A 13,411-nucleotide genomic window follows, 5' to 3' on the forward strand; every position below is an offset into this window, starting at 1 on the left:
TAAAACCGGACAAATTCCGGAATTCGTAAAATTCCGATTTTGGAATAATTCCGGAATTCGGAAAAATCGGGAATTTAGAAATTTCTGATTTCGTTAACATTCCGGAATTCGGAAAAATCCGATCTTTTCGAAATCCGGAGTTTTTCTCAATTCCGGATTGTTTCCGATTTCCGAAATTCTTCTGAATTCCGGAGTTTAACTGAATTCCATAATTTTCCGAAATCCGGAAAGTGAAAGTTCCGCTTCCGGAAAATGAATTTATTTTGGTTAATATGAATCGTGGCGGAAATAAGTCTTTGACCAAGTAATGGCGACTGCTTTGAAAGAAATGGGGTGTATGAGAATTCAATCTGTTATATTTTGTAGTTTCGTGTGGAGAAAAAAACGAACTTGTGAACCAGCGGTTTAAAAACAACTCAAGTTATTAATGTAAACTTTGCCGACTTCATAAAAGAAATACGAAAGACATTTTGAATCGAAGAAATATAACATACAAGTTTGCAAGCGGAGACAAAGAAACCTAACGTAACCAGACTAAAAACGAATCTTTTACCGCGTAGCAATCGCGGTTCAGTGGTCAAGGTGCTTGTGCGAATGCACATTGTAATTTTTTTAAACTTTTTTTTTAAAACTTTTTTTACTTTAGGATTTTTGATGGCGATTGATCGGTGATAACATACGTTTTATTATATTCAGATATTTGAATACTCGGATGTTTCAATACTTCAACTATCAAATCTTCACGAATAACAATAGTAATAATAATAAACTAATAATAATTATTATCTCGTAGAAGATTAAAAGGTAGGTGCTAATTATCGCTCAGGTCATACCATTACAAGCAGAAACGTGACATTTGGAAAGAATATTTCGGTTTGGTTTAATGTTGCTCACGAGAAGAGGAGTTTCTCATCTCGTTTCTGAAACAAATAAAATAACATGAGAATTAACATTCGAGACGGGTCAAGGCTAACTCAAAATTTTCGTCTCTCTTTGGAGATGAGAATCGAGACGAGACGAAAAGTATGGTAAAAATTTCCCGTCTTGTCTCGATTCTCGAAATAGTGTATGTCCATTCTTTAAGTAACAATTGCTCTGTAGACTGAATCTCATAGGCTTTTTCGTTACATTATATTTCAGAGCTCATTGAATTATGCTATGTGGAGGTATTTTGTAGCAAAGCTTTTATATTTGCTTCTGCATATCCTAAAAATTAGTTTATTATATGCCCTACTGTTGCGTGATATTCAGTTATATTTATTACAGTTATTTTCCTCAAAACATACAGTAGAATACTTTCTACATGAAACTTCAATGGAACGTTGTAGTTTAAAATGTTGGTAGTTGCAGAGGTGTGTCTTGAAGGTACGGAACCCTTTCCCCGAAATCTGTACTTTTAAGTAAGTTTTGCCAAATTTGAACGGCAAGTTTAAAACTTGACATTATTATTATTATTATTATTATTATTATTATTATTATTATTATTATATCAACACAGTATATAATCTTTAAAAGATATACGGTTTGTATCTGAATAGTAAAAGCTAATTGATTGTCGATCTCGGTCGTCGAGAAGTCTTCAGGAGGGAAGGACATCGGTCACGTTCTGGGTTTGAGTTCCGAAGGGACAAGTATTCGGGCTTGAGCCAAAAATTGTTAAAAGTTATAGACTTCAGCCAAACATGTTCAAAACAGCTGGGACCGGGTTTAGGCTTCTCAACGGCTCGAGCGGCTCGGCTTACAGCTTATTCACTATCGAACCGAACCGAGAAGTGAGCCGAGCCAACAGCTCACCCAACCGAGCCGATTTCAGCCATCGGCTTAGTTGAGCTGAATCGAAACGTGCCGATGGACTAGTTTCAACTTAGCTGGCTTGAACCGGTACACATGAGCCGAGTAGGGGACCCATCCCAACCGAGAAAGCTCGAGCCATCGGCTCAATTGAGCTGAGTCGATGGCTCGTTCCAACTGAGCCGGCTCGGGTCATCGGCTCATCCCAACCGAGCCGACTCGAGCTGTATGTTGATACGAGCCGAGCCGGTTGATATCACTACCCGAGTTGGTCCTGCTTGGGCTCAAGAATTCGACAGTGCATGTCTCAGTCTTGATTTTGAGAACTACAGTATATACTTATATATTTGATTACGACATTTGAGGCTGTCCCGTAATAATAAAAAAAAACTCTTGTCTTCTCGTTATCTAGATGAGACAAGATACACTAAAATTGCCCCACGAGATGCATTAAAATTACGAGACGAGACGCACCCCTGTCGTGAGCAACACTAAAAGTATTCCACATTACTGCTTACATTTCTCATGGCTTTCGCTTTCCAGTCTAATCAGGCATTATTTCAAACGAGTTAAAACGAGCTGAACGAGCGAGCGAGCCATTATGAAACTCGACTCAACTCGAAACTCGCCCTCGAAAACAGCTTGACCTTGATCGCTACGCGGTAAACGATTTGTCTTTAGTCTGGTTACATTAGTTTTTTTGTCTCCGCTTGCAAACTTGTATATTTCTTCGATTCAAAATGTCTTTCGTATTTCTTTTATGAAGTCGGCAAAGTTTACATTAATAACTTGAGTTTTTCTTAAACCGTTGATTCACAAGTTTGTTTTTTCTCCACACGAAACTAAAAATACGACAGATTGTATTCTCATACACCCCATTTCTTTCAAAGCAGTCGCCATTACCTGGTCAAAGACTTACTTCCGCCACGATTCATATTAACCAAAATAAATTCATTTTTCGGAAGCGGAACTTTCACTTTCCGGATTTCGGAAAATTATGGAATTCAGTTATACTCCGGAATTCAGAAGAATTCCGGAACTCAGGAAGAATCCGGAATTTAGAAAATTCCGGAATTGAGAAAAACTCAGGATTTCGAAAAAATCGGATTTTTCCGAATTCCGGAATGTTAACGAAATCAGAAATTTCTAAATTCCCGATTTTTCCGAATTCCGGAATTTGTCCGATTTTACCTTCGGGAGTCCGGAAAGTAATAATTCCGGAATTGGCTATCTCTAGTTTATACACAACCTTTCAGAACACTAAGCTAGTAGCTGTCTACAAACAAACAAGTAATGCAAAGCATTTTGTATCCTGCAATACGTCATGTATTAAGATCCGACAGCAGTTTCAGTATCTATCCAGAAATTGCATGTGTCTAGCTACTGGAAGCTGAGGTATGAAGAATTGTATTGTGTCTTAACTTTTTGTGTCTTATACAACCCTGCAAACCACTGAATATCTAAACGGCTTTCGTTAAATCCAAGTTGTAGTACTCACAGTTACATCCATTTGTGTCTATATGATCGTGTTACTAAAGCTTAGTATATGACAGTGTTAGTAAGTCTTTCTCTGCTCTCCCGTAAAGTTGTGATACGATCTACTACAGAATAAAGAACCAATTATTATCAATTCAACCAAGTTGTATTACTACACATCTGCTTCCGCCTCTGTCAACTCTGGTCGATCTCGTTGAGGCGACATATTTGCTTTTTTATACCCCTTTCTTCGTTTACTGAACTAAACAGTAACTATTCTGAAATATACTACTGCACATGCTTCGTAGATAAATATTTCTGATGCCAATAGTTTCCGTTTTGCCCAAGGAATGTTCTTTTTCTTATTCCCAGCATGACCCTTTTATTACATTATATGAAGAGCATGTAGGTTTAAATACCTCATGTATTACATAGAATGTAGGTTTAACTCTTCCAGCAAAGAAGAAACACGCGATCATAGTATACAACCCACAGAAGTGATAGCTGGCAATACAGTGGTCGTAATCCCTCACGACACAGAGAGTGAGCAGTGCCCTCCCTGCTGGTCTAGTGGCTAGCACGTGCGCCTTTGGTGTAGGTGCCCCGGGTTCGATTCCCGGCGGGAGAGCATCTATGATTCTTAACTTTCCTCGATGTTTCTGTGTTCGTGTCCTTGTCGTTATAAGTTATTAGAAAAAGCAAGTTAAACGAGTGAAGCAAGTAAAATTAGAAATAAGTAAGTTACTGAAACACGTTCGGTGAGTCAGTTAAAAAAAAAAAGTGGACAAAGCACTGACTTTTCGCGCCGTCCATGCGAGTTCCAATCTATCACGGCTTCATTTTTTATCCATTACCTGTAGCGAAAAGTATTGTTTCTTTTCGCTACAGGTAATCACACTTTTGGTATTTTTCGCCGTCGTTCACAGTTAAAGTAACATGCTATTCTTATTCTTTCTACGAATGATGGATCTTCTCTTTGGCTTCATGTCAAACATGCACACGTAATGAAAAGACGCTGTCGATAATAATAATAATAATAATAATAATATGAAATATTACTAGCTAAATCGTGTGTGTATTTCGACAATATAATTTTATATTATTATGTGGAAATAAGTCAGGCTGGCTGGCGCCCGCCCTCCTAATTTTTTCGATGCGCCTTATGGGTCCACGGCGTCCAACGTTGGTCCCATCTCATTATCACCTCCTGTTCTCTCGATATAAGTTATCGACATTTTGTCTAAAGAGGGCTCTGCCGTGGCCCCATGACTCCTCATGACAATGACTCTTCGTTCATTTTGCATTGAAATCGCTTATTTTTCTGAGTACTATGAGTGCATACTGTCCAACGTTGCTCCCATCACTCAACAGTTTCCCGTTCTCTCGATATAAATTGCTAATATTTTGTTTGTAAGGGAGATATGACGTTACAATCATTACGTTTTAAGAGGAATTGAGGAAGAAATTGCCTTGCCACAAACAACACCTATTATTATTATTATTGTTTTTATTACCACTAATGTTGCCTACCTTTATTTGCAATGCAATGTGTTAGTAAAAAGCAAATCAAATAACACTCCTCGCCATTCACGCTCCCGAACTCGAAATACATGATTTACAGTTCTCTGTGTTAGAGGAAAGCACATTTATTTTATTATTCTTTCAAATAACTCGTTTGACAAGTTACTTCACTTTCAATGTGTAATTTCATATCATCACTAACAATCATCTTGTTCCGATACGAAAATAACCCCTTCCTGCAAAAAAAAAAAAAAAAAAAAAAAAAAGCCCGACCGTAGCGAAAGAGCGTGAACCTTCTTTATGCGATTAATCGGGTCCAATATTTCAATAAGTCTCTGCACACAAATATTTCAGTAAAAGACGAAAAGTTATTCAAGCTTTCTGAATACCTATTTATGGGCGAAATTGGTTCCCTTGGAAGTTTTTAAGAGTTTGAAGGGCCGCCACTATGAACATTTTCATCTGATTATTCTGGTTAACGAACTCATCAAGATATTTCAACAATTAATGTTTCGTCTCAATCCGCTGAAACGAAATATCGCGAAAAAAATCCGCCGAAAATGCCATAAATTAGGGTGGTTATGGCATTCGCAAATAGCGTTATATATATACAGATAGACAGATGAATAGACACATAGAGGGAGAGAGAAAAAGTGTTTTGCTCCCTTCTCGCACCTGTGGTGCGTCAGAGCTAAACCGGATCCCTTTGCAAAACGTATTGATCAGCCTAACCTAAACAGAAACCTCTTACTTGCTAACGTAGAAACGTGGTCGGGAGATATAAGGCATTTAGAAATTGTATTTTTAATAACCATGAGTATGGTCCACTTCCATGTTTTTCTTTTTATGAGGAATTCCAAAATATGAGGAATTTTGGTGGCATTTGTTCGGATATTCTTCTCTTTTGAAATGAAGAAAAGAATAAAAGCAATACGGAAAGACAAAAAAGTATTATCAGTACTAAACATTACCAATAATAATTGCTACGAAAAATAAATACCTCTTTTACCATCTCTCATGAGCTGCATGTAATATTAACAAGTTTTTAAAAATGTCCTCACCGATGATTCGAACTGGCGACCTTTGCATTTGTAAGCCAGCACCTTAACCACTACACCAAGATCATAGCATGGTGAACGTTTAGTTGTCAGCGTATTTGTTGTATTTGTGTTTTATGTTCCCACTTCAACAATTTTTACTCTTTTTGCTAAGTTTAACAGCTGTTTCTGGCTTTCTCTTTCGGTGTTGTCCTTTATTTACACTATGCACTATTCGTATTCACAGCTTGTGCCCCTCTGCAATGTCTTATTCAGATTAAACTTTTCTTTTTGTCCCTCAGTAAACATTTGATTGATTTAATTCTCATACTCTCCACGGATGGAGCGCAGGAATGCCAGACTCGAAAAATAGGTGTACATTTACTTTTCTGACAGATAATACACTAGAATATGGAATTTAACATGTTACAAAAAGTGGTCGATTTAAACAATTTTGTGGTATGTATAAATAACATGAAAAATTAATCAATATCGTAGTTAATTATTACATACTGGCTTCTCTCTCTGTAAGTCAAGTTGAAGCAAAGAGGTCTTGTACCAGCATCACTTCTTTGGAAAGGAATTTGTGATAGCGTGCTGAGGCACAAGTAGGAGACGGCGGAGTGAGTTTTAGAAGAACATCTTTCAAATTAACGTTACACTCATCGTTTTCAGCTGGCCATTTAAAGGAAGTTGCAGGTCTATAAGGAATCATAAAAAACACTGTAATATCGCGAAATTCCTGTGAGAGTGAAACTACTTGACCCACCCACCACTGCTTATCATAGACGCAAGCAACAAAATCTCCAATTTGAAGGTCATTCAGAGTATAATATATTCTTTTGGAACTGTTAGGTACTTGTATTTTTTCAAGTACATGTTTCGTGCTTCTTGCCATGAATGTACCTGTATTGTCGACCTGCCAAAAATGACTAGACTGAATACCAATCACAGGTTTAACATTGGCCCACTCTTGTGATTTTTTATTTCTGAAGTCTTGGATAGTACGTGCACTTAATAATAAGAGCCTTGTGCCTTTTATAAGTTCCGAAACTGTTGACAAACGATTCTGCATCCCTTATAGCTCTTACCGGGTCATTTCGAAGATTAAACATTGTTGCGTAATGTTTGCAGAGCACACCTAAACCGTCACATGCACTTTTTCCGTGTCCCGTTGCCGAGAAAATCCATCTTCTCTTGATTGAATCGTCTTGGAAATTTTTTTCAAGCTCATACAGCTGGAGCCTGTTTTTAAAATGAGAAGCCGCTCCATCTGAAATATAAATTATGAGCAATTCATTGTATAAGTCGGGGATTTCATTAACATCTTGATGTATCAGTTTGATTGCACAAAGTGCATGAGCACTATCATGTTGCAAGTTATTGCTCACTACCGCATAACTTCTTGTGTTGCCATTGAAGTACACTACACACGTAAATATAGATATCTGTGAATTGTGCCAATGATAACTTTGGATTTCATCTGGCAAAACAACAGACCAGTTCTCGGCAAAATCGACATGCAATACCAAGGATGTTTCAAGAAGTGCAGATCTTTTTATTTGCGCTATGCTTTCTCGCTGGATTTTTCCAATATAGCTATGAGTTATTCCTTTTGAAATCCAGTACTTTACATGCTTTAAAAATCTATTTAGGTTTCCAGTTTCTTTCACAAGATCTCCGCTATCCCATAGTGCATACGTGATTTCATCAGTATCTTGTATCTCTAAACTTTGTTCCGAAATTGCATTTAGTCCTGGGCAATTCTCACATTCTTGCAACCAACACTTTTCGCTAGGATCGCCACAGACACACAAAGAGTACAGATCTGTATCCACTATATTTCCGTTTAGTAAGATTGCTCAGGGATGTACATATGAGATTTATATTGGTACAATAAATACATGTGCATGTTTGTTTCACCGGCTGACATTTAATCCACTTGGGACGTAAAGAGTAAAATTTAGAAATAGATATCTTTATATCGGGATTACCTTCATTCATCAATCTGAAGGCTTCTTTAATGGAGCGGGTCATAAAACGTTTAACTCTTTTTTTTCTTTTTCACCGTTTTTATATACAGAAACATCATCTTTTTGATTCGAACTTCTAGAAAAGTCTTTACTATCATCTACGTAATATGACAATACAGTCTCGAGGTAAGCGGTTGGTAAAGAGTGTCCTTGGTACGGATCTGGCGTTGCCCACATACCCTTTTTTTTTTTCACTTTGCGTGACTTACCTATTAGATACTTTGTCGCAGATGGGATGCGTTCGACGATCATGCGTTTACTGAAGGTTTCAGGCACGATACTGAGAAGTCGTACTCTTTCACGATAGGGTGATTTCTCTATTGCACAAGTGATGTTGGAAAACCACATTTCACAATTATTGCAACTCTCGGACGAACTCCCTGAGGAACACGGTACACTCACACCAAAAGCATCTTGTAATTTTCCAGACACTGCCGTCGAAAACACGTTTTCTAGTTCTGATTTTCGTTTTACGTACGTGACTCTTCTTTCTTCCTTCACTTGCCATGTTTTTTTTCACGGGCGACACTTGCATATCAAGTACAGTTATGCTACTATTTACAGTACCAATCACTGCACTACTTGGAACGTAGATTGGATCTGAAGTCAGTGAATCGTCATCTGCAGTCATTTGATCTGTAATAATGATCGCACTATTTGGTTCAACCGAAGCAGCTGCTTTCTCGATCTGAGCCTTGTAATAAATAAAACAGTTTTTGCACAAGTTATCAGCACTGTTTACTTGTACTTGTGATCCGAAATAATTTTGTAATGACTCTGCAAGATCACCAACAACAGTAAAATTTTTCGTGTTACTTTTGTATATTACTTTCTTGTGTCTTTTTAGATAATCACTGCACTTAACTCTCTTGGTGCTATATTGTGAAGACATATTTGCAATGCTAACTAACTTTTATATACATTAGATAGTATATCTATTGTGAAACATGAACAAGACGATGCATTGACATGCCCAATGGTAATATCGTTGACATACAACACGTCACACAATGCAGTGTATCTCCAATGCAGTCTAAATGCCAAATGGGAGCTATTCCAGAGCGTTTGATGTACTGCAAAACACTTGCATCATACCTAGGTACATGTTGCGCAACACTATGCAACAACTCCAGTATCATGGTTGCATAAATTACAGGCGTCAATGCTATGCGTGGTTGCATACCCGGCCCCTGTGCAACACAATATTTTAAAAATTTACGAAAAATTTAATACACAAATATCTTCATTTCTGTTTGCATGATTCATATAGGGAACAATGAAAGATCGTTCGAGCAGATTTTCAGATTTTTTAAGAATGGCCTTTAGAAGAAAATCCGTCCTAATTTCATACTTTCACTCACGTTTTCTCTTCCATGTGCCATCGTAGAGGGAAACAAAATTATCTATAGGGATCCCAGAAGGAGTATTATATTGTGTCACAATAATACGGTTATTCTCTCATTCTTTCATACGGAAAATAATTGTCAAAATTCTTGCATTTTACTTTTTTACTAAGTTTTCCGGTGTTTACAAAATACTCTTGTTGGACTGTAATTCGTGCTTTTTATATCAGAACCTCAAATGTAATCTGAGCACTTTAAAAAAAAAAAAAAATCATCCAATTATCACAAGTAGTTACTGAACTACGCGTCTTTCAAGATTATGCTCAATCACTTTTGTACTACAAATAGTGATTTTCGTCCGAATTTTGTTAGCCCATAACTCCAAGACATTTTTTTTTTCTGGGAAAATCCTCTTTGTAGGTTTCATATCTCCAACAGGACTACCAAATATACATTTTTCAAAAAAAATCGGAGTCACCTGGTCCCCCCTGCCTGAATGGAGATGGAATGGACCTATACCACTAGATGTATAGTTAAGTATTTAATTTTATTTTGTTACACATCGGTATCTTTCACTTAAAAACTGTAAATGTATTCAAGATAAACTTGTATATCAACATAAAATATACATATGTGTGCGTTATATGTTATACATAAATAAATTATTTCAAGTTATTTACACTTGAGTATGACCAACATAATACAACATTATGTAAGATGGTTTAATAGTTAGTAGAAAGAACTTTAGCGCAGGACGTAAACACTCCCATAAATGAACAGCTTTTAGTTTCTAATTAAGAACGCCATTTCTTAAACATATATATTTTTAAATAAATAAATAAAATAATGTTCTTATTAATAATTTTGCAGTTATGGTAAGAAAAAAATCTGTGGTGTATATTATCAACTTGCATACTACCTGATATAATCTTAAAATATATAAGCTACCAATTAATAAACGAAACAGCCATGGCGAGGTTGGCTAAATGTTAATTTTATGATTCCTTATATGGTATCGTCACAACTATATACTTATAAGCAAGCGAACACGATTAGTAATTATAATTCGTTACATTATTTAATGATCAATAATATACCATTCCAAGAAATACGATATCTCATCTTAATAGCTCAGTATATATCTTACCTGAATCATAAACGAACTTTCATCACTACACATAAAACAAGTAATCTATTAAAAACATTCCTTCTTCTGTTTTCTACTCAGTCGGGCACGTTTTGTAACAGCTTAGGATAACGAAATGCAAAATTTCCTACTTAGTTTCCAATTCGTACAGTGTCCCATTGCTGTATGCAGAATTTTGTGAAAACTGGTACGAAATATGTCCTGGTGTTTCTTTCAGACATACTTCCCTAGGGCAGCGACGCAACTAGACTAGTTGTCGCTCGGAGTAAGAACTCATCTTAGCACCACCCCCTCCTGAGCAACCAAACCAGAACGCTCCCCAACTACACTTGATATTGGCATCACGCAGTATTCCCTATTCCATATTTTCTTCAAGTGGTAAAGCGTCACGTCACTGCCCGGGGCCAAGGCCTAGCTGGAGCTATTTAGTTCCAGTTTTTCAGGACTTCATCATCAGTTTATCCCTCAAGAGTGGGTGATTATATTCGGTGGTGGTGGCTGTTTCGGGCGTTAGTCACCGACCTTGATCGTGGTTAAATTTGGGCCAGAAATCTTGAAACCGAACTTGTTTCATCCTGTACGGAGAAATTCTGGATAGGTATCTTCAGAATCATATCGTTCCTAGGGCCTATTCCACCACTGAACTTTGCAACTTTTCACTTTGCGCTTTGCAATTTACAGCAAGGTTTGTGTTCCACGAAAAAATATCTCTGCAAATGGCCATACTGTTGTGTGGCGCTTTGGCACCCTTTGCTCACGAAAATGTATACGTACTATAGCAAACCACGTATATTAAAAACCAGACGTAATATAGCAATCATGGAATAGGGCCTCCGTAGCAAACTTTCTTCGGGCGCCCATAATCCTGACTGAGGACCTTTGGCTTTTCTTCACCAGTATTTTGGCATCGACGGACTAAAAATATGAGTTGAGTACGAGTAGGACACATCAAAAGTGTACAATGCATAAAGAAATCGATTGTACAATTGATAATAGTTCAGATCAACTTTAAAAGAAATCTATGAAATATAAGTGTCGCTGTTAATACTAAACAAATTGAAAATAGTTCGGTAAGTATATCGGTAAATATCGGTATACATTTGCCGATACCGATATTCCAAATTTGGCCGATATCACCGATACCGATATATCGGTACATTCCTAGACATCACAAATAATATGACAAACATCGCACCAAAGCCACAAACAGTTCCAGCAAGTGACTGAACATACAAGAACCGGTTTCAGTCGCTGTCCTAGTCAAAGTAAAATCTTACTTTTTTTTATTTTTCTTCCTCTCTCTCCCTCTAGCTTTTGTGATCACATAGTACTCAGGATTTTTTTTTAATCGATACACTTCAACGGGAAGGTTCTAGAACACAATATGTCAATGAAATATTAAAACTTTGGTACAGAAATAAATCAATCCAACTACTAATCTATATAAGGGGACTTATATTCTAGAAACTTCAACACTGGTTAAGAACAAGTTAGAAAGGAAAATGATATAGTCATTTTATCACTGGTCATAAACCAATTAAATAAGTAAATATAAACGAAACAAAACTATACATCTTGAAGCATAAAATAAAACTATGGACATAGTATACAACAGTTCCTCATCATTTCCCGAGGACTCACGAAGTTCAGTCTTTTACGGATTATTCATTGAGGATCTAGGAACTTGAAAATGGGGTAACAAAGCGACTTTCATTTACTTATCGACTGAAACTTGTACATGACATACCACCATTTCCGTACGTGGTGCAAGAGTTAGAACTATCCTCGAGTACGGTGCACTTTATGTGTGCCTCTGTAGTGCCCTTGTACTTTATATTTCACGATGTGTGTGTGTGGAGGGGGGACTTGAACGCATATTGCATGTCTCGTGCTCGTGGATAGTTCTTACTGTTGCATTACGTACAAACGTGATGGTATTTCATGTAGAAGTTGTAATAGCACACATAAGAAACGCAGATCACGGTATACTCATACTGCATATTCCAGTGTGAGTACAACATGATCTGGGCTTCTTATGTGTTCTATTACCACTTGTACAGCGGTGGACACTTTTAAATGGTACAGCCATATGGAGATTTACGGCTAAGGTGTACCATTTAGAAGTGTCCACCGCTGTACATGGCATGCCACCATTTCTGTACGTGGTGCAAGAGTAAGAACTATCCTCGAGTACGGAACACGATGAGGAACTGTTGTATAATATTACCGATATTTCTTCCGTAAATTAGAAAACCTATGCTTACTTAAACTAGGATAGCACTGAAATTACTTAATGAGACATCCTTAAACCAATAAATAAATATAATTCAGAGATTGAACATTAATGTCTAATATTACACTATTTGAACATAAGCGGGAAAGCGAACGAAACAAATGTATAACAAGGAAAAACAGTCAAGAGGCTAAAAAGTTATTTTTAATATTTGTCAATTTTTACTTACCTTTGTAGTTTATCAACTGATATCTTAAATAAAAATGCTCCCATTGCTACCACCTTCATTAAGTGCAAATTTAAAATGCTTTCCATCCAACCACACCACCAGTCAAAAGTTAAAAACAAAAAACTACCAAAACCGAAGCGGGTTAGAAGAAATATGACAACTCTTGTGCGCAGTATTTGTCAAGACTCAAGAACCTAATTCTGGGCAAGGTCTATCTACAGAAGGTTGTCTGGTAACGTTCAGCCAATAGGAGAGCAGGCGGGAAAACGTCACCGAGTATGCTGCGTGGGTTTCCGTCTTCTGCTATCACCGCATGCAATAGGATCGAACTTGAACATTTTCGCAGTTTATTCTTGACACATTACGCTTTGGTTAATAGAGTAATTAAGAATCTAACGCAATAAGTGTATTTATCAAGCACTTAACTATGCAGCCTCCGTAAAGCAAGTACAATTATTATTGTTATTATTATTAGAAAGGAAAGTACATTCGTCATTGCATTTGTGCGCAGTAAGTACGCCAGAAATTTTTACTTGGGGGGGTGTTCAAAATAAAAGAGGGGGTGTGCTCTCAGAATAGTGATATAATTTTTAAACAAACT

The 13,411-nt window shown here is 37.0% G+C and overlaps 1 protein-coding gene across 6 annotated transcripts in view; it reads right to left on the reverse strand.

Moving 5' to 3' along the window:
- The window catches only part of LOC145690709 (uncharacterized), a 174,852-nt gene extending 161,825 nt beyond the window's left edge, over nt 1-13,027 (reverse strand). For 3 of the 6 annotated variants that reach the window (XR_014132262.1, XR_014132261.1, XM_081765875.1), the window contains exon 1: nt 12,811-13,026. The gene's annotated coding sequence lies outside the window, so the exon portion shown is untranslated. Of the gene's footprint in view, nt 1-12,810 lie in introns of all 6 variants that reach the window. The other 3 variants (XM_081765874.1, XM_081765877.1, XM_081765873.1) reach the window with 1 other exon arrangement.
- Between the last annotated feature and the right edge of the window lie 384 nt (nt 13,028-13,411).

This window comes from Thermobia domestica, chromosome 7 (assembly GCF_964235325.1).
Source record: "Thermobia domestica chromosome 7, izTheDome1.hap1.1, whole genome shotgun sequence".
Classification (NCBI taxonomy): Eukaryota; Metazoa; Arthropoda; class Insecta; order Zygentoma; family Lepismatidae; genus Thermobia; species Thermobia domestica.